This window comes from Dipodomys ordii, unplaced genomic scaffold, assembly GCF_000151885.1.
Source record: "Dipodomys ordii isolate 6190 unplaced genomic scaffold, Dord_2.0 Scaffold60, whole genome shotgun sequence".
Taxonomy (NCBI): domain Eukaryota; kingdom Metazoa; phylum Chordata; class Mammalia; order Rodentia; family Heteromyidae; genus Dipodomys; species Dipodomys ordii.
In genome coordinates, this window is record NW_012267276.1 from 8,031,139 (window position 1) to 8,054,058 (window position 22,920).

Sequence of the window (22,920 nt, forward strand, 5' to 3'; positions counted from 1 at the left end):
GTCCCTCAGCTCTTCAGCTCAAGGCAAGCGCTCTACCACTTGAGCTACAGCGCCACTTCCGGTTTTCTGGTGGTTTATTGGAGATACGAGTCTCATGGTCTCTCCTGCCCGGGCTGGCTTTGAACCACGATCCTCAGATCTCAGCCTCCTGAGTAGCTAGGATTACAAGCGTGAGCCACCAGCGCCTGGCTTAAAGAGACAACTTTTTTTTTTTTGGTCGGTCATGGGCCTTGAACTCTGGACCTGAGCGCTGTCCCTCAGCTCTTCAGCTCAAGGCAAGTGTGAGACTCTTATCTCCAATTAACCACCAGAAAACTTGAAGTAGCACTGTGGCTTCTGTGGTAGAGCGGACCTTGAGCTGAAGAGCTCAGATACAGTGCCCAGGCCCTGAGTTCAAGCCCATAACCAACCAAAATATAAAAAAGACATTTTATGGCCAGGTGCCACTGGCTTATGCCTATAATCCTAGCTACTCAGGAGGCTGAGATCTGGGAACTGAGATTCAAAACCATTCTGGGCAAGGAAGTCCACAAGACTCTTATCTCCAACGTTTAACTACTAAATGTCTGGAGTAGAGCTGTGGCTCAAATGGTAGAGCCCCAGTCTTGAGCAAAAAAGGTCAGGGACAGTGCCTGGGTCTTAGTTCAAGACCCAGGACCAGTGCAAAAAACCAAAAGAATCCTGTTCACACATCCTCAAAACTAGATGGATTCCTAAGTTTTTGAAATGTGTACTTTGTGTTCTCATTAATTAAAGATAAAGTTGATTAAATGAAGTACCATAGGGAATTGAAATCTGAATCAGCTACACAAGCACCTCTTTGGCCACATTTCTTAGGAGTCGATAGGAAACACAAGTGAATTAAAGGTATAAAACTTCTTTTCCATTGCAGGTCCAGTGTTTCGCACATTACTGGGTTTCCCTTTTTTTCTCTTTGTGAGAATGGCTCAAAATTATTTGACTAGGACCAATGGTTTCTCAAAATTAGGGTGATGGAAATAATCTTTACAAAAAGTATCTTTATTGAAGTGTTTGGTGTTGGTCAAATGTCAATGTGGATGCTAATCATTAGTCCCTCCAGAATTTTTCCCAGTGTGATCCACTCACTCAGTCTTCTTAATTTCCTGACCAACAGTGTTGTTGCATGTGACTGCTGTGCATGGCTGACAGCTGGCGCCTTCACCCCAGCAGATGTTTTGGGGTCTGAGTTGTAATCATCACACAGACAGCACAGGATTTTGTTTCTTTCCCACCCTTCTCCCATATGCAGAAACTTCCTTCCAAAGATGAAGGGAATGTGCAGAAAATACACCAGAGGGTGGGGATGGGTTGAATAAATGCAGTGTCCGGTACATACATGGTGGCCTTACTCATTCCCAGTGCTGTAGGATTATACAAGATCCATTGAAGTCATTTGAAATGGCTCCAAAGTCTACATCCAATAAAATTACACAATTAGAGATCACTGAGCTCAGATGGGGGCCAGGACAGTGAGTACTAAGTATATGGATGCTTTTATTTTAAAAATAATATTCTTTATGCTCATTCTCCAGCCATGCTGAGATAAGCTACTTTTGTCATAGTGCTACTTAACAATGTGCAATCAGAATACAAGATACATGTTTTTCAAGCCGCAAGCTTGTATGAAATTTTGGGTCACAGGCTGTGTCACTCAACACAGATGACTAAACCTCCAGTGCTTTGTCTATAACAGGAAAATCCATCTTACGTACCATAAAGTTAGGTAAAATAACACACATGAAAATTCACTATATTGTTGGCACTCAAAAAAGATCACTATTAAACGGATGCTGGTGGCTCACGCCTGTAATCCTAGCTACTCAGGAGGCTGAAAACAGTGATTCAGAACCAGCCTGGGTAGAAAAGTCCCTGAGAATATTATCTCCAATAACCTACTAAAAAAGCTGGAAGAGGAACTATGGCTCAAGTGTAGAGTACTAGCCTGGAGCACAAAATCCCAAGGACAGCATCCAGGCCTTGAGTGCAAGCGATCTGCAACTCTCCCTTCCCCCACTCCTCTCTCACACAGATATAAAAATCACTATTTTCATTATTTATTTTCAAAAGTACATGTGAACTCACATGTAACAGACATGGAATTGACCTTCTACCAAATTTGAAGCCAATTTTAATAAAATGTCACTCTAAAAACTGATTCTCTCCAAAGCAATGTAAACATTGTGACCTAGTTGACATGTGCATGAAATGCATAGCTATTCCTTTACAGTCAAAGAAAAATGAAGTTGATTTCAACAGAAATGAGATTCACAAAATATATAACCTCACTCTTGGCAAAGCTGCTGAGACAGAGTGGTGCGGACTTGACCAGTGAAGACTTCAATCTCCACATTTTGACGAACTGAGTTGCTTTTTAAATGTTCATTTTAATGACTTTTTTCACTGTCACTACTCAAATCATTTTTCAGGACAACAAGAATGTGCTTCTGTTCATTTTTAATAAGTTACCAATGAATACTTTCAGATGAAAAACACAAATTTTAGGAATTCCTAGAGAGTTTCTCTAAGACTATGCAGCTACTGAGGTTTTTTTTTTTTAAAAAACAATTCTTCTTTTAATATGAATAATCTACCTTCACAAACAACTCACAGCTCTGAGGCTTTCCATGGGCCAAAAAAAATCCCAGAAAACTTGCCCAATATTTGAAGGATATTAATATAGTGTTAATACAATTTTGTTGTTATTGTCAAGGTGCTGCACAGAAGTATTACCATCTTATAAGTCAAGTAATGAGTACATTTCTTTTTTTGGACAATGTCACAATCCTGGGGCTTGAACTCAGGGCCTGAGCTATTCCTGAGCTTTTTTGCTCGAGGCTAGAACTCTACTATTTGAACCACAGCTCCATTTATGGCCTTTTGGTGGCTACTTGGAGATAAAAAGCCACAGATTTTCCTGCCCCATCTGGCTTTGAACCTCCATCCTCAGATCTCAGCCTCCTAAATTTCTAGGATTACAGGCATAAGCACTAATGCTCAGCTTAATGTAGCATTTTAACTTCAGTACTTTAAGACATTTAGAGTATCAATAAAATTATGGAATCAAAACCATGTATAACTCCCCTTGAATATCATTGATATAGGAAACATCTCAAAATGAATCAGTCTAATACTGTCTTTTGATACACTATTCACTTAAATCTATAAATTCATCTATAGTTCTGCCATATTTTGCACACAGGCTCTGTGTTCATTTGTACTTACTACCAAGGAAAAAATACATGATCAACACAGTGAGCTCTAATGCTTACTTTCAAGAAAACTGCAGACTATTGAACATATTACGTCATTACACAATGTATTTCTACAACATGCATTTATGTATTCTCTGTTTAGCTGGTTGATGATGGATAACAAGTTGTTTTTTTTTAAAATTTCTTATTCTAAAATGTTTTCCTAAATTTACCATCTCAGTTTTTGTTTTTTGATTTTGTTTCTTGTTTTTGTGCTGGTCGTGGGGCATGAACTCATAGCCTGAGTGCTGTTCCTGAGCTTTTGAACTCAAGGCTAGCATTCCACCACTTGAGCCACAGCTCCACTTCTGACTTACTGGTGATTAATCAGAGATAAGAGTCTCTTGGAGTTTCCTGCTCAGCCTAGCTTTGATCCATAATCCTCAGATCTCACCCTCCTAAGTAGCTAGGATTATGTGTGAGCCACCAGCACTCAACACTGCCTCAGTTCTAGTGGTGCTGGTTGAAGAAAAGGTGGTGGCATCAAGAGAAAACATAGACAGAAATGAAAATAGAATAGAAAAAAAATTAACAAAAGGTCATTCCCAGAAGTTGAGCCTTCTCATTAGAACAAATCATTTTTTCAATGAAACATTCATTTGGTTTTGAATGAAGAATTGTTAACAAGTTCAATAGAATGATTTTTAAGTAACATGTTATACAATATTTTCACTAAGCTAAATTATCCAGTATCATCAGGTTTTGAAAAAACAATGTGAAAAAAACTGCTTTGCAAAGAGAATCCATAAAGAATAGAAATTGGAAAATCACTGTACCTTTTTTTCAAAACCTCACTCTAAAAATTGGGAAAGTTCCAATTACACCATTGGATTCTTTCTGGAATATACTATGAGAACATATGTGTTCACATGAGTGAGAACATGAGTGTTCACATATCCTTCCAGTTTGAAATTGTGTACAACTCTGTATCCATAATTATTTTTAGTGTTTTATTTGAAAGCATATTTCTCATAGACTTTGTTTGTGTGGTTAGTACTGGGTCTTGAACTTGTTGTAAGAAGCCACATTTTGGAAGATGGAATATTGGAGTCATTATTATACAGTCAGCAGTCTGCAGCAAGCCAGTTGTAACAAAGGCCTGCAGCTCCCAAATACACATAACACAAGAGAAAACAGGCTAGAGAGGAAAGAATGAACAAAAATAATACCAACAAACCATTTCAGCTCCGATGGAGAGCTGATTTGGGACACCATGATGACCCGAGACAGGACATAGGACACGACCACAGAGACACACATGGCATGGCATAATAGCAGCTGTGCTGGTCTGGGCTTAAATAGAGTCTGAGCAGGTGGCAGGTCCACAGGAAATTTCCAGTCCCAAGCACTGGACTGACAGGTGCAGTAACCTATCAGCCTGCCCCTGCCTTCAGGGATCCAGGCATGCCTATCACCTGGTAGGTGGGTGATGGGTAGAGGCAGTTTCTTCCCCAAGCATGAAGACAAGATGAAGACTCTACCATCAACCATGTAGCCAATATGGCCCTGGCCAGATTTGACCTCTTTACTTCAAACTCAGCACCTCATGCTCTAACTTAACTTTCTTGTTCAAGCCTGGTGTTCTACCCTTTGAGCCACAGTTCAACTTCTGATTTCTGTTTTCTTTTTGTATGTTTGCCTGTCCTGGGGTTGGAATTCAGGATCTGGCGCTGTCCTTGAGCTTCTGTGTTTGAGGCTAGCACTCTACCACTTGAGCCACAGCTGTACTTCCTGCTTTTTATTGGTTAATTGGAGATAAGAGTCTCATGGACTTTTCTGCCAAGGCTGGCTTCAAACCGTGATTCTCAGATCTCAGCCTCTTAAGTATCTAGGATTACAGGTGCGAACCAATAGTGCCCAGCACACTTTTGACTTTTGGGCGGTTTACTGGCAATCAAAGTCTAATGGATTTTCCTGATAGCTGGCTTCAAACCCCACTCCTCAGATCTCAGCCTTCTGAGCAGCTAGGATTACAGGTGTGAGCACTAGTGCCTAACTCCATCAATTGGGTTTTTAATAGCACAAAATTTAGTCATCCAAGTCTGGGAAATTAAAAAGTTAGGGTAATCTGGTAGTTAGATCCTTTCCTAAATGCAAATTTCTCGTGTGTGTGTGTGTGTGTGTGTGTGTGTGTGTGTGTGTGTGTGTGTATACTGGGGCTTAAAACTCAGGGCCTGAACTCAGGGCCTGAGCACTGTCACTTAGATTTTATCCTCAAGGATGGTACTCTACCATTTGAGCTACACCTCCATTTCTGGCATTTTGCTGGTTATCTCGAAACAAGAGTCTCACGGTCTTTTCTATTCAAGTTGGCTTTAAACAGTGACCCTCAGAGCTCAGCTTGCTGAGTAACTAGGATTGTTAGGTGTAAGCCATCAGTATCCAGCATATAGAATTTTTTTGTCAGTTGTGGGGCTTGAACTCTGGGCCTGGGCGCTGTCCCTCAGTTCTTCAGCTCGAGGCTAGTGCTCTACCACTTGAGCTACAGCACCACTTCCTAAAATTCTTTTATTCTATGGAAAGCTGAGAGATACACAAATCTTAAAAAGTAGGAATCTTAAGAAGTAGGAATCTGATAACTTTTTGATGTGTCCCCAAAATAATCAAGTTGGCTTTTTATGGGTTGTGAACAATACATTCTACATACCCCACCCAAAGTGACCATTACATCCATTAAAATTAATGTTCACTTGTATGTGTAGTAACTTCTCCTACTATTGTGTATTAAAGTAAATCATTTACTTATCTTAGATGCATACAACATCAATCTATGACCACTGTAGTGACAAGAAATATATTTCAGAGGACAGAATTTTCTCTTTTCTTTGTGTGGGATCGAAGACTGATTGAAAAACAATACAAACACAAGGCTTGATCTTTTCTTCAGATACATAACACATCCCTTACACTTCCAAATGTTTCTATCATGTCCTATAGTCATACTATGATGTTGAGATTTGGGTTTTTTTTGAAGATGCATAAGATAGGTCTTATTCATTAAGGGTATGCCCACATCAGAGCTTTCCAACAATGAAATATTTCTTTAATAATATGACATATATATATATATATATGATTCACATTCACATTTTGAAAGAATTTTCCTTATTTATAATCACTGATAGTTACTTCCTATTGACTTAATGCTTTCCAAGCATGGACTAAGGATACAAAAGAACTATATTCAAGAACATAAGCTGCAATACCCAAAAAGTGAATATGAAAGAAAAACTTTGGAGAAAGCTTGTTAGACTAAGGAAATTGATATATATGAAAATGGGGAATTACCTAAATAGATATTGCTAAATTTGAACTCTTCAAGCAAGGATATGAAGAGACAGAACATATACTTTAGAGCACCTCATGTTTTATACACACACACACACACACACACACACACACACACACATATATATATATATATATATATATATATATATATATATATATATATACACTTTCAAATATCATTACATTGTGTCAACTTCTCTCTCTCTCACTCACAGTGCCAATTGGTATTTGTGGTATAGGATACCACCATACTATATATTCAGGCAATAACCATTCATTTAGCTTGGAAGGTGCAAGGAGGATGCAGTTATAAAATTTCATGCATATCATACAAAATTGAGAAAATTGAAGGGAGGGATGGGGGAAATGGTGACATCAATCAAGATGCATTGTATACATAACAGATTTGTTGAATAGTAACTCCTTTGTACAACTAGTTAATAATAATAAAAATAAAGACAGACTGTAGTGGCTCAGGCCTGAAATCCTAGCTATTGCAGGCAGCTGAGATCTGAGGATGGCTGTTTGAAGCCAGCCTGGGCAGCAATACCTGTGGGACTCTGATCTCCAATTAACTACTGAAAAGCAGGAAGTGGAGTGCAGCTCTACTAGTGGTGGAGCACAAAAGGTCAGAGTCAGGGTCCAGGTCCTGAATTCAACCTCTAGGACTGGCAAACAACAATAACAACAATAATAATAGAATTACAAAAGAAAAAGATTCAAGTCATTAGCAATTTGGGCTTTGTTTCTCTTGGCCATCCTTTGTCATGGGCTTGGCCAGCCTCATTGAATCAGCTGGAATGTCTCTTTATGTGCATCCCCCTCCTCACACAGATCCCCTGATACTCATGGTGCTGAAACACCCCAGTGAGCAGTCACCAACAACTGAATGTATTCTAATCTTCAACTTGCTGCTGTTCTATTGGCTACAGCTCAGTACCAAGACAGCACCTCTTAGGGGCAAGAGCACCAAGAGCAGCCAATATTATTACATTACACTCACAGAGGTTTGCTATACCTGTCCTTTCAGATTACTACCTAAGTGTTTCTCACATTCATCCATTTCTCTCCACAGGAGGGTTTCCAGAATAAGCTATGGTCACCTCACTGGACAACTATACCAGCCTTCCAACAGAGCTCCCTCCAGCCATCTTGATGACACTACCAAAGGCACCCACACAAACTTTTTAAAACATGAGCATTATCTCAAACCTTCCAATGATATTCTAAAGATAATCTAAAGATTGTATCTAATGATAAAAATCTCAACTCCTCACTCTGGGCCACAGTGTCCTCCATCACCAACTTCACATGCCTCAAAAAATATTCTGCAGTCTGCTGGGTGCCAGTGGTTCATGCCTGTAATCTTACTTACTTAGGAGGCTGAGATCTGAGGATTGTGATTCGAAGCCTGCCAGGGCAGGAAAGTCCATGGACTCTTATCTTCAATTAACTACTAAAAACACTGAAAGTGGATCTATGGCTCAAGTGATAGAGAGCCAGCCTTGAGCACAAAAGTTCAGGGATAGCACCCAGGCCCTGAGTTCAAATCCCAGGATTGGCACTATATATATGTATATGTATACATTTATATGTGTATATAAGTTCATATATGTATATGTATGTATATATATGCATATATATACATATATATTCTGGGGTGTCCCACAGTGGTGAATGAAAATATATAGGCACAATGTGAGGGTTCTTGGCTAGATCCATGGCCAAGGCTCTGTGAAAAAAGTTCCTAATGGTAAGGAAATTCCATCTGGCACTCAAATGATCTTTAAGTTCTATCTGAGAAGTGTTGGAAAAATGGAATTCATATTTACAACAGTTGTTATTTCACATTTATTCTTCTGATATTTGTTATTTGTTAAAGATTATTTCATCTGTCTTAAAGTTATCATTTCACATTTGTTTTTATGATTTGTTATTTGTTAGAGACTATCACATCTGTTTTTCTCACCTCAAAATACCTGGTGCTGGTCATTATGAATGACAAGTGGCCTAATAATAATAGGAAACTTCAAGAGATCAAGATTCAGTTTTGGAAACCTAAGAAAACATATAGCCATATTCATAATCAAAGTTCCTGAATCTTGGAAGCCAAAATGCATGGGCTATAGTCCTGTGTTTGATATCAGAAGCAGGAATGTCGATTGACAAGTAATCCTATCACTGGTGTCTGTCAAAGTGCCTGGTTTATTTCCTCATCGGTTCACTGAGAAAGTCTGCAGAAATAAGCAGTATCTAAAATTCTTTCCATTCTTCAATCTGATGTGAGGCTATGAGTCTGAGCTTTAAAATAGGCCTAAAGCCTTAGCTTAGAGATAGCCTCCTGTTTGAAGTGAACATTTCTTCATCTTAATTTACTTACATTTATAACGAACCTTTAAATAATCCAAAGTTATAATTACATATAAAATCAAAATCTACTCACAATGTTCAAATGCAGAGACTCTTTAAAAACCAAGGAAAAAAATAAGGCATAGAATAGAAACTTGATTAAACCTATAATATGCAAATGGTAGAATAAAATAAAATAGTGGTCTCCTCATTTCTGCTCTATGTTTGACTGTCCTGGAGTTATGATCTTCTCAGTTGCCTGAGAATGACATTGAGAAGCAAGCTGAATTTCCACAAGTTCAACACAGGGCAGCTGCCTATGAAGCATCTGGAAAATTCCAGAATCAAGACATGCACTCCAGCAGAACAAATTTCAAAAAAAGCACAACCCAGAGGCTGTGTCCCCCAAGCTGAGTGGGGTAGGAAATGTTTGGGCCCCCACATGTAGGACAGAACTTCTACAGCATTCCTCAACAGGACATTAACAAAAAAGAAAATCAAATAGGCAACACAGCAGTAGGTATTTTTTAATATATTTCAGATTTTACTCAAACAAAAACAACATCTGGGATTCTGAAGTAATTCTACAGTGAATTAAATGAGTAATCTTGAACTTCTTGGTATTCAAAGTAATAGGTTTTATTCAGTATCATAAAATTTGGGAAGCATCTGAGCTACAGTCCAATTTACTGACAAATGTACCTGGCCCAGGACATCAGAAAAGAAAGGTTCTTACCTACACACTCAAAGCTTCATGTATCCATCTGCAACATAAATGGAAATAACATGGTAAAAGAACAGACTCCGTACTTTCTGTCTTAAATTCTTCCATAGATTACCCTTAAGAAAAATAGACTCAATGATTTGGGAATTGATCAATTAAGTTCGTATGTTTTAGAGTAGCCACTAAAGAATAGAAAGATATAAATTCCAACTAGAAGACACACAAAAGAATTCTTCAATGACAAGAAATACCACAAACATATAAGAAAGCAGGCAAAAATAACAAAAATAATCAAGAACAGGTCACACAAAATGCCTAAAATATATCAATATAACCTAAAATATATCAACAATTGCTTTATATACAAATGTCATGTTATTTAAAGGCAAAGATAGATATAAATGCACAAAGCAAACTAATATTTTTAATGTATACAAAATGAAAGATTAGAGAAATCTATTTTATTTTTTGGTGCTGGTCCTAGAGTTTGAACTCAGGAATTGGGCACTATCCCTGAACTTTTGTTCTCAAGACTAGCTCTCTGCGACTTGAGCCACAGCTCTACTTCCAGCTTCTTTGTTAGTCAATTGGAGAAAGTCTCACAGACTTTCCTGCCCAGGATGGCTTTGAACCTTGATCCTCAGATCTCAGTTTTGTGAATAGCTAAGATTATAGGCATGAGCCACCAGCACCTAGTGAGAAACTCTATTTTTTAAAGTTTTTCCTTGATACTAGGGGATAAATTAAGATTCTTGAGCATTCCAGGCAACAGAGGTTAAATTTTTTTAAGTTGAAAATAGATTTTGCAAATATCAACACTCTGTCACTTATAATTGGATTTTTACCAAAAACAATAGATGCTGTGGCAAAAAGAATCCCAATAGGATGTGAGGAAAAAAAGAATAGATTGTCAGTGGGAACGTGAGTCACTGTGGAAATGAGTATGGAAGTCCTTGAAAATCTAAATTACTATCTCATCCAGCTATATCAAAAGGAAAGAAAGTCAGATACCCAAAGGGTGCATGAAGGAAATAAAGCCTACACTCTGCAGAGAAACTTGCCCACCTCCGATCATCATGGCACCAGTCACAATCACCAAGTTACAGAATAAGCCCAAGTCACCTCTGCCTCTGTAAGGCAAACCTTTTCAATCAGGAAAGGAAAAACTGAACCCAGTGTCAGTGGCTCACGCCTATAATCCTAGCTCCTCAGAAGCCTGAGATCTGGGGATCGTGTTTCAAAGCCAGCCCAGGCAGGAAAGAGAACTGGGTGTGGAGCTGTGGCTCAAAGTGGTAAAGCGGGCTAGCCTTGAGCAAAAAGAGCTCAGGGACAGTGTCCAGGCCCTGAATTCAAGCTCCATGACAAACCAAAAATAAATTTAAAAAAATAAAAAAAAGAGGAAAAAATAAAAGGGAAAACTGAAAAACGAAAAGATAGCTGGGAAGGTGGCTCAGTGGTAGAGCTCTTGCCTTGCATGCATGAGGTCCTGGGTTCGATTTCTCACATAAGCAAAATGAAAAAAGCTGGAAGTGGTGCTGTGGCTCAAGTGGTAGAGCGCTAGCCTTGAGCTGAAGAGCTGAAGGACAGCGCCCAGGCCCAGAGTTCAGGCCCCATGACTGGACCCCCCAAAAAAGGAAAAGATAGACCAAAAAAAAAATAGAAAGGCATATGACGCCTTTGTAAACACCTGTCTCTCAGAGAGAGGTTCTTGCCCTCATCATATCAAATGGATAAAGAAAATACAATGTTATACATACACAACCAGGTTTTATCCAATCATAAAGAAGAACAAAGTCAGTCGAGTGCAGGAAAATGGATGAAACTGCAGGTCACAACATGAAGCAAAATAAACCAGATTCAGAAAAACTAATTTACATGCTTTCTTTCATATATGAAACCTAGAAAAAACAAACAAACAAAACCACAAACACATGCAAGTAGAATGGTTAGGGGAGAGGAATCAAATCAGGGAAGTAATGAGGGGAGATAGGAGGGCTGAACAGGAGCGAATATGATCCAAAACATTATATGTACATACGGAAATGACACAATAAAACCTTTTATTTTGTGCAAGTGATATACAATACTTTTTGGCAATACTGGGGAATGAACTCAAGGCCCTGTGCTTGCAAGGCGGGTGCTCTACCACTGCACCCACAACTCCAGCCCTTATTAGCAAATTGTTGGTGAACTTACTAGAACTTTGAAAAAAAAGGTGAGAAGGAAATGAGGCAAAAACAATGCACACAATTCAAGGCCAATCTGGACAGAAAAGTTCATGAAGGGAAGCTAGACTGGGTAGCATTCCTGTGATCCCAGATAGGATGCAAATCCTAAAATAGGCAAATGGCCCAAAGCAATACACTAGCCTAAAAATAAACAGTGAAAAACAGAGCTGCAGGCATAGCTCAGTGGTGTTATGCCAACTGAGCAGGCTCTGAATTCAAACTCCCAGTACCACTAAGGAAATATATTAGCATATATTTAGGGCAATATATTTATGCTCTCACTCATGAGTGTCCAAAACATAGTTGAACATTTATAATACCCACGTTGAAAAGTTCTTCAGTAGAATAAGTGGTACTTAACAAACACTTAAAGTTAATAAGCTTTAAGGAGGAAATATTTTAAATGGCCTATGTGAGGAAATATTTTAAATGGCCTATGTGATCTGCAAAGTGATTGAAACATATATGTATGTTTTACCCAAGTTTTTGAGTGTATCTTTCATAATGAACAGTGAGAAAAAATACCGGCCATAAGTTGAGTAAAAGCAATTGCATGGACTGGGTCATGTAAATGAATATTAACTAGAATCTTTGGTTCTCTAGGGAATAAGGAAAAATAATCAACAGCAACAACAGAAGGATGAAGAACATGAGTAGGCAATTCACAGCCTAGGTAAACCAAATAGCCAAAAACATCTGGAGTTTTAACTTCAGGAGTAACCAAAAGAAAAAAAAATCCAATTAGCTTAATGACAATGTAGTATTTTATTTCCATCAAATTGCAAGAAAAGAATTTGTTTGCTGAAATGTAAAAAATGAACTACAGCGAACATGGAGAAAGGTTAACCTTTTGAAACTTGGAGGTGGGTCCTAGTGTTTATATATATTTGCGCCTTGTTCTCTGGGTTTGAACTGAGTCAGTTAAAAATAAGTAAAAAATGTTTCATTATAATCTTATGAAGTATTAATAATTATATGAACTTTTGTAAATTTTACATCCTCTCTAGACCTCATTTATCGATGGGATCCATGTCTACCTTATATGATTATTTGTAAGGATTAGAAGGTAAAGCACTAATAGAGGAAAGCCCCAAAAAGTGGCTGTGCAGAGCAAGTTTCCGTTCCTTTCCTTTTCACAAGGAAATATGGAAAGTAGATTATTTGGCTCATTAGCTCAGTCTTGAGCAGCTCTTCATTGACCACCAGGAGACTCACCTGAGGCAATGGGGCTGGCAAGGCGCGTCAGGCCCCAGGCCTGAGGCTGCCTCTCCCCACCCAGCTCCTGTCTGCTCCCTGATGGAGCCTCATCCTGGAACACACGCCCCAAACACCCACTTGGCCACCCTCTCTCTGATCCTGGCTGGGAGTCAGGTTTGTTTTCTCTGTTGATTAAATAATTAAATTGCAGAAAAGCGTTTAAAGCAGATACAGCACGATTGAGAGGGAAATGGACCTGACGAGGAACAACAGGGCCTGAGAACTGGAACACTCGTAGTACCGCTCAGGGCCAGCTATATATAGGGTCCCTTGCCTCGGTGCCTCGGTCCTCCTTCGGGCGTGCTCCTGATCTGATTGATCTAGAGGTGGACATGTGCTACAGGGAGTCTTGTGATTGGTTCCCCAGTTTGGAGCACAAGCTTGGAAGCCGCCTTAGGATTGGAACCCCTATCTCTATGCACGTTTCTAGAAAGGCCTACGGATTGGATGGAAGCTAGGCAGACACGTGCTGGGACACAGCCACAAAGGGCCCACGTACAAGAGCCCCAGGCTTGATGGGAACAAGACGGGCAACTTCAGTGAGTGGTGTTTCCCTGCCATGTTGGAATGGGTCCTGGCCACCATTTTCCATCCCTAACTGCCTATCCCGCATGTAAGCATTTTCCAGACCAAGGAGGTCCTGATAAACTTTGAGTAAAGATCCAGTTATCCGAATGCTTATCTTAAACTTAATCTCCTCTTTCAAATCTTTTTTGTTCTCCCCAAATGTCAGCTTTTGAAGTACATTGGCCCAAGCCAACTGAAAGTCACAAGGCTGTTCACTCAGTAGTAGGCACTCTCCTGGTTCCTCTTACCTCCTCTGTTTAATGTTTTTTCTACACTTTTTTCTATGTATGGTTTGCCTGTCTGTTGTTTTTGTATTTTTGTGCAGGGCCTGGATTCTATACCTTAGCTTTTTGCTCAAGGCTAGTACCCTTCCACTTGAGCCACAGATCTCCTTCTGGCTTTTTGCTGTTTAACTGGAGATGAGACTCTCTTGGATTTATCTGTACAGGATGGCTTTGAACTGTGATCCTCAGCTCTCAGCCTCCTCAATAGCTAGGATTTCAGACATGAGCCACCATGCTTATTGTTTACAGCCTCACTGTGCCAGAATAGAAACTTGACAAAGGCCAGCGCCTTTTCTTGGCACATAGTAGGCACCAATAAATATTAGCTGAACAAATGATCATGAATAGCATTTTCTTTCCATGCTTCAAGTCATTGGAACCTTGCTGAACATATAAATATCCCTTGACTTTAGTTTATGAATTACAGAAATGATGTAGAAACTTTTAGAAATACACATGCAAAATTGTTCACAGAAAAGTTTCTACAAATAGACATCAACATGTATAATTCTTTAATGTGGCTCCAACTGCCAATTAAAACTTGCAAAAGTTGAACTTCTTTTTTGTTGTTGTGCCAGTACTGAGTATTGAACCCAGGGCCTGGCACCCTCTCTTAGCTTTTTCACTCAAGGCTAGTGCACTAATACTTGAGTCACACCTCTACTTTTGGCTTTTTGCTGATTAATTGGAGATAAGAGTCTTATGAACTTTCCTGCCTGGGCTGGCTTTGAACCAAGATACTCAGATCTTAGCCTCTTGAGAGGCATGAGCCTCTGGCATTCAAGTGAGGATGAACTTTTTTAAGAAGTGATGACCCTGCTAGTGAGTAATCCATTTGGATGTATACATCAAGAATAAAGAAAGTAGGTTCAAGTTTGGAAAGTGCTGCTGTAGCTCAAAGTGGTAAAATGCTAGCCTTGAGCAAAAAAGCTCGGGACAATGCTTAGGCTCTGAGTTCAAGGTCACAACTGCCGAAAATAAAAAAGAATAGAGAAAGTAGGTTCAAGTCTGGGTAAAAAAAAATGATGCAGTAGACAAGAAAACTAACAAATATCCAAAATACTATTTCAGGCTTCCCAAAATTGCTATTTAATGAACTGCAATTTGTATCAATAAGTAGTTGGCAATTGAGATAGTTCCAGAAGTTTCTAGAAAAATATCTGTGCTAAATACATTGAATTTATGTTGTATAATATCCCCCATCTACTCATGAATTATGGCATACTTTTTACCTTATTTGTTTGCTTACTTTATTTTTTAAAATATAACTATTTTATGTGTCAAATTATCTTCTAATACGTAGGCATAAAAACAATTTTAAGTAGGAAAATTCCATGCCAGGTTTGAAGAAGGGACAAAGCTGTAAGCGATTACTTGGTCACGATACCCATGGTCTGGCATTAAGTACCCAAGTTGTCTCTCACACATGTGCTGTGCTCTTTCCTTCCTGGGATCCAGCAAAGAGTCCAAGCATCTTGATCTTATTCGTTTATTCTGCCTCTGACAGCTGTGGCAATTAGAGATGCCCTCATGGTTGAATCAACATTTTCCAGTCCACAAAGTAAACAACATTGCAGCAATTTGTCTAGAAACTCTTTAGTCTGGGATGTGTATTTTTCTAGGTTTAAGCATCTGAGAAAGACATTGACAATCCTAAATTAAGGCAAACCATGGCAGTAAGAGTTCCAGAAAAAGCTGACAGATAAATTAACACCTATCTAAAGTTCTAGTCCTGTTAACACTTGACTCTATTTGATGTAGCCATGGTTTTCATTTGCTTACAAATTAAGTATCCCACTAAATGACATAAGCGTTAAAGGACATAAAAAATTTCTACCTATCCAATCTAGTTATATAGAAACAAGATATTCATATTTTAAAAGAACATCTGCTAATTAGTTCCTAAAAAGTAATGGAGAAGGAGGAGACAACAAAATGGATGGATGCTTTGTGGAGAAGCTGGATCTTAAATATCTCCAAAGCCCCATCTGCCAAACATTTATTCTACAGTCTGTGGTGTAACTGGGAGGTGGTGGAACTTTAGGAGGTAGGGCTTAGTTGGAGGGAGATAGGTATTTTTTCCCCAACAACAGAAGGATGCCTATCATGGGAATGAAGGGAAGAAAGATTGCCCATGCTAAGACAAGGATAAAGGAAGGAGCAATGGTAGCAGCATGATCAACTGATGAAAGTCTGCACTGTCCAGCAGAGAAGCACTTACATATCTTCACAGTGACATTAAGGAATCATAGCCTCCTGTGAGTCATTGCTTTGCTTAGGTTGTGCAGGTGCAGGCATACAAATTCCAGTTGAAACTTCTCAGCTGTATTTGGACTCTGTATTCTCAGTTGTATTCTTGCTTCTCTCCAGTCGATGTCTTCAATACCCTACTAGGAGCACTGAACTCTTTATATGAAATCAGAGTCACAGAGTGAGAAACATTAGTGCCCCATAAGATGCATGGTGGTCAGTTTGATGCATTTTTACTTTCCCTAAGAAAATAGAAAACGTAAGTTTATTATAGCAATGAGTTTGATTTACCCAGCTTATAAAGAGGCTAAAAGGAAATGCAGTCCAGTGTCATTGTTAGCAACCTAGGCTCTGAAGACAGCTTCTGGGCTGAAACTGCTGACTTTCTCATGTCCTGGAACTCTGATTTGCCATGTTTCTAGGCCTCAGTGTGGCCATTCATAAAATGAAGGTACTCACAGAACCTCAGGAGGTTGCTGTGGGAAGTGACTTGGCTAGTCATCTCTCAGTTACCACCAGTAGCAATCATTTTGTTAAGTGAGCTTTAGATAGCCATCATTTGGCTTATACAAAACTATTCCTTCCACAAGAATATTTTCCATTAAAAAATTTTATGGTGTTTAATTTGTGACAGTAATGGGCAGGCATCTCAGCAACTCTCTGAGATTTAGGGAGATTTGTGAGCACTGAAAAGATAAAGAATGCTTCCAACCCCTGGTCTTCCACACAGGTAAACTAGATGTCTCTGGCTCACTGGGCTGACCGACCTGAAGTCAGGATGTGCACAGAGGCTGTGTGGATTCCTACAACGGTGAGGAATCAGAAGATCTTCCTGTCTTCCTCTGGGAATGAAAAAAAGAACCTGGCAGGGGAGATGACCATGTCATCTTAACTAAAAGTCGACTGGCTACTCACAATACTTTCCACATCATTTTGAAGATTTATAATCCATATGCATATGTCATGAGTAATTAGAGCACCCAAGTTAAGTGTCATACCAGAATATGGCAGAGATGACCAGCCGCCACCAGATACCTGTGCTGTGCTCTGCTTCCCTGCCCTAGTGTACAGCTACCACCAAGATGCAGCAACTATCCAGCAAGCCATTCTATTGTCCAAAAATGTGTGTGTGAGTGTGTGTGTGTGTGTGTGTGTGTGTGTGTGTGTGTGTGTGTGTGTGTGAACAAAGTTCAAGCCTGGGGCTTGAACTCAGGGCCTCATACTCTCACTTGGCTTTTACACTCCAGGCTAACACTCTCCCACTTGATCTATACCTCCACTCCCAGCATTTTGCTGGTAAACTAGAGTTAAGAGTCTCATTAACTTTTCTGCCTGGGCTGGCTTTGAATTGTGATCCTCAGATCTCAACCTCCTGAGTAGCTGGGATCACAGGTGTGAGTCACCAGCACCCAGCTCTTTCGTTTGTTAGTTTATTGTAGGCTGAGGACAGAACCCAGGTGGTTGCCCATTCCAGGCAAGCACTGCTACCTATGTGAACAAGGACATGAGACTGAATTCTGCTGATTGAGAAGTGGGAAAACAGTACCTGCTATATTTTTCCCTTGAGCTTTCTGTACCATCTCTTGTCTACAGGCTGGATGTTGAGACAGAGGGAGATTTTGGGTCATGATGCTTCATAATCTTCATCCCTATGACCTGCCTTAGGCCTGAAATGAGGGAGCAATCAAATGCTACTGTGCTAAGCCACAGAGAATCCGGAGTGTATTTGTTTAGGCAGCTAACATGACATTGCTGATAGAGGGTTGTAGACTAGAGAGAAACTCTTGCCTGGTAGCAATGACTGTCAAGCCACAGACATAACTCGACATGACCACAGCCTTTAGAAAAGCAACAGACATGGAGATGTCTCATCAGACAGGGTGATGTGAAAATATCCAACCACTGTGAAAACTGACCAAAAACTGTGCTTTTATTGTTTTCCAAGGAGACTCAAAGCTACAAATCTTGGATGAAATGTCTAACTGTTCCTGAATGTTAGCATTTTCCAGACCAGAGTGTCCAGATAAGCTCTGAATAAACATCCAATTGTCTAAGGGTTTATTTTAAAACAAAGCCTCTGGCCCTTTAGAGGTTCTTTTTTATTAGCAACAACTATTATCATAGTGGTTAAGGGATAAAGTAATGTATAACTAGAAGAGCAGAATGCAGTAGTTACAATTTCTTGCCAGAGGGGAATTTGTTAGTCTTCTTTGGACCCCGTTAACTTACAATTATTTTTTGAATTTTTTTTTTGCAACAAACTCCACTACCACAGGATCCCAATTCTGCATGATTTTCTTAATGCCATTCATGGGGCTTGAACTCAGGGCCTGGGCACTGTTCCTGAGCTTTTTTTTTTTTTTTTTGCTGAGGCTGTCTAGCACTCTACCATTTGATTCACAGCACCACTTCTGGCTTTTTGGTGGTTAGTTGGAGATAAGAGTCTTACAACCTTCCTGCACAGGTTGCCTTCAAACTGCAATCCTCCTGCATAGATAGGATTGCAGGCATGACCACTGGCACCTGGCTCTGACTGGCTTTTTACAAACTACAGAAGACAGCCTGTCAGAAACACTGTATCTAAGCAAAAGGGGAATTTCTGATCTTAGTCAGAGACCATTTTTAAGTGAAGGGAGAATGTCCATAGGAATGTAACAGGTTTAGTACCATTGTACAGAATGATTACCCAAGAGTGATGTGCATAAGAGCTTGTAAAAAGCATGCAATCTGTCTTCTTTCATAGACCCCTGTCTCCAAATACATTCCTAGTAAAACAGTCAAATCACGTGAAAGGAAAGCTTTTACTGTCCTGCCTAGGCAGCTTTATGGGCCATCTGCTGTGCAAGTCTGTGTCTTGTTGGGTGCCATGTGTTTATCAGCGGTTGCTTTTACCTCACTCAGCCTCTTAATGCCTTGACAGTTTCCTTCACCAAATTTAATAGCCTTTTTTGACAAAGGGATAATTGACTAGTCAGATCTTCCTATTTGCGCTAATTCTGGGGAAGCAATTCCTTAGCAATCCACTCCCCCCACTCCATATACCCCATTAAGAGCATGTACCAGGCCGATAAACGATGAAGATGCATAAATGAGTTATTTGTGATGCCTGTAGAGGAGAAGTGTCACAAAAGGATGGGCTTCCATTGGGAATTTCCATTAAAAACTTTTTATCTTTCTCTTATTATTTTCTAATTAGGGCAAGATTGCTTGTTGTTGGAGGTTTTTTTTAAATTTCAAGTAAAAACTGGAATTTGTCTCTGAATAATACTTTAAGACTTATTTGTGAAGTCAGAAGAAAAGGCAGCATGGAGGCAATTATTGTATCAGTGCATGGGTTGAAAATCATTGCACACACAAAACTCTATGATGTTTTGTCTCTCTAGGATAGATTGAGGAGTCTGGTCTCCACGCCTGCATTGAAAGTCCATTTGTTTCAAGCTTCCTTATTCTGCTCACAACCTCCCAAATGTGTCCCAGGGGAATCACCTTCTACCCAGGTTCCATTCATACAATTCCTATCAAACTCACATCATCCAAATTCAAGAACAACTAACCCAAGCACTGGATTTCTCTAGAAATACAAATTGGTTAAGATATCACTGGCTCACACCTGTAATCCTAACTACTCAGGAAGCTGAGATCTTAGGATCTAGGTTCAAAGACAGCCCAGCAAGAAAGTTCATGAGATTTTTATCTCCAGTTAATCACCAAAGAGCCCAAGTAGAGCTGTGGCTCCAGTGGTAGAATGCTAGCCTTGAGCAAAAATGCTCAGGGACAGTACCCAGACCCTGAGTTCAAGCCCCAGAACTCTCTCTCTCTCTCTTTCACACACACACACACACACACACACACACACACACACACACACAAAGATGGCACTTCCTAATTTTTGCCCAGAATTTGGTCCACATAAAAGCTGATGTTATTAGAATGCCTCACTAGACTAAAAGCTGTGACTGGCCAGAGGTCAGCAGCTGGGGTGGTGAGGGGAGGGTGTAATTTGACTACCTGGGTCCTGAGCTTGCCCTAAGTCTAAAAGGAATTCATTCATTGCTAAGCACTGGTCCAACACAATCAAGGCAGGCCAGTTTTATTGCAATACTCCATGACTGTGTGTGCTGGTGCACCAGTGGGAATTCTAAGCTCAAGACAAATCAGACCAATTGGCAAGTGAAAGATTTCATTCCAGGCTGATGCATAAGGCAGGCGAGCCTCTGTTTTCTGATAGAATTGCTGGGATAATGAGGTGAGCCTGGCAAAGCCTGGACTGCCCTGCAGGATCTAAAGTTAATCTAATATTAACACATTTAGGTCATGAGGAAAAGAGACGACATAGTGCCAAATTTTTTTTTCATATGTGCCAATAAATGCCATGTCACACTTAAAGCCACACTCTGTGATGGATAGTTGTAGTTGCAATAGATAAATTTCTGTGTGTATATACACATCATTTAGCTGCAGACTCCACCACTGGATGCCAGTCTGTGCTGAGAAGAAAAGCTATTCAGCCAGGCACCTGCGGCTCAAGCCTGTAATCCTAGCTACTCAGGAGGCTGAAATCTGAGGATCATAGTTCAAAGGCAGCCTGAGCAGGAAACTCTGTCAGAGTGTTATCTCCAATTAATTATCAAAAAGCTGGAAGTAGAGCTGTGGCTCCAAGTGGGAGAGTGCTAGCCTTGAGCACAGGGACAGTGCTCAGGTCCTGAGTTCAACCCCAAGGAGTAGCACACACATGCGCAAGCGTGCATGCGAGCGCGCGCGCGCGCACACACACACACACACACACACATGCCACTCAGTGACTCAAGTTTCTATGACCAGAAAAGTATATACCTCACCTAAGGTGTACCTGTGTAGATATTTGTGAACATGAATTTAAGAAGGTTCATTGTGTGTGTGTGTGTGTGTGTGTGCACATGTGCGTGTGTGTGTGTGTATGTGAGAGAGAGAGTATTTTGGAGCTGGAGCTTGAATTCAGGGCCTTACTCTCTTCCTTAGCTTTTTCTTTCAAGGTTGGCACTCTACTACCTGAGCCCTTCCTCCACTTCTTCCCTTTTGCTGGTTAATTAGCAATAAGTCTCATGCACTTTCCTACCCAGCTGGCTTTGAATGGAATCTATAGATCTCAGTCCCCTGAGTAGCTAGGATTACAGGAGAAGAATGACCAGCACCCAAATATAATAGCATTTTTAAGTTTAAAACTATGCACATACAGAATCATGATTTATCCTGTTACATTCCACAGATTTCTGAGAAGTTATCATCGAAGCCTCAAGAATTGGTGTATTTTAGAATATAACTCAGGAGGAAAAAAGAATGAGTAGAATAATTCCACTTCAAAACTGTATCTCTAAATTTATTATGTGCTCATTTAAACTCTTAACATCTTGAGCACCTACACAGAACCTCACAAGCCAAGATAACATAAAGACATTTGCATATCCATGCTCATCATACTCTATTCAGAATAGCCAAATTGTGGGAATAGCCCAGATGAGTGGATTAACATATGTGGTACTGTACTTTTTTTTGGGGGGGGGTTGGTCGTGGGGCTTGAACTCTGGGCTTTGGCGCTGTCCCTCAGCTCTTCATCTCAAGGCTAACACTCTCCCACTTGATCTATACCTCCACTCCCAGCATTTTGCTGGTAAACTAGAGTTAAGAGTCTCATTAACTTTTCTGCCTGGGCTGGCTTTGAATTGTGATCCTCAGATCTCAACCTCCTGAGTAGCTGGGATCACAGGTGTGAGTCACCAGCACCCAGCTCTTTCGTTTGTTAGTTTATTGTAGGCTGAGGACAGAACCCAGGTGGTTGCCCATTCCAGGCAAGCACTGCTACCTATGTGAACAAGGACATGAGACTGAATTCTGCTGATTGAGAAGTGGGAAAACAGTACCTGCTATATTTTTCCCTTGAGCTTTCTGTACCATCTCTTGTCTACAGGCTGGATGTTGAGACAGAGGGAGATTTTGGGTCATGATGCTTCATAATCTTCATCCCTATGACCTGCCTTAGGCCTGAAATGAGGGAGCAATCAAATGCTACTGTGCTAAGCCACAGAGAATCCGGAGTGTATTTGTTTAGGCAGCTAACATGACATTGCTGATAGAGGGTTGTAGACTAGAGAGAAACTCTTGCCTGGTAGCAATGACTGTCAAGCCACAGACATAACTCGACATGACCACAGCCTTTAGAAAAGCAACAGACATGGAGATGTCTCATCAGACAGGGTGATGTGAAAATATCCAACCACTGTGAAAACTGACCAAAAACTGTGCTTTTATTGTTTTCCAAGGAGACTCAAAGCTACAAATCTTGGATGAAATGTCTAACTGTTCCTGAATGTTAGCATTTTCCAGACCAGAGTGTCCAGATAAGCTCTGAATAAACATCCAATTGTCTAAGGGTTTATTTTAAAACAAAGCCTCTGGCCCTTTAGAGGTTCTTTTTTATTAGCAACAACTATTATCATAGTGGTTAAGGGATAAAGTAATGTATAACTAGAAGAGCAGAATGCAGTAGTTACAATTTCTTGCCAGAGGGGAATTTGTTAGTCTTCTTTGGACCCCGTTAACTTACAATTATTTTTTGAATTTTTTTTTTGCAACAAACTCCACTACCACAGGATCCCAATTCTGCATGATTTTCTTAATGCCATTCATGGGGCTTGAACTCAGGGCCTGGGCACTGTTCCTGA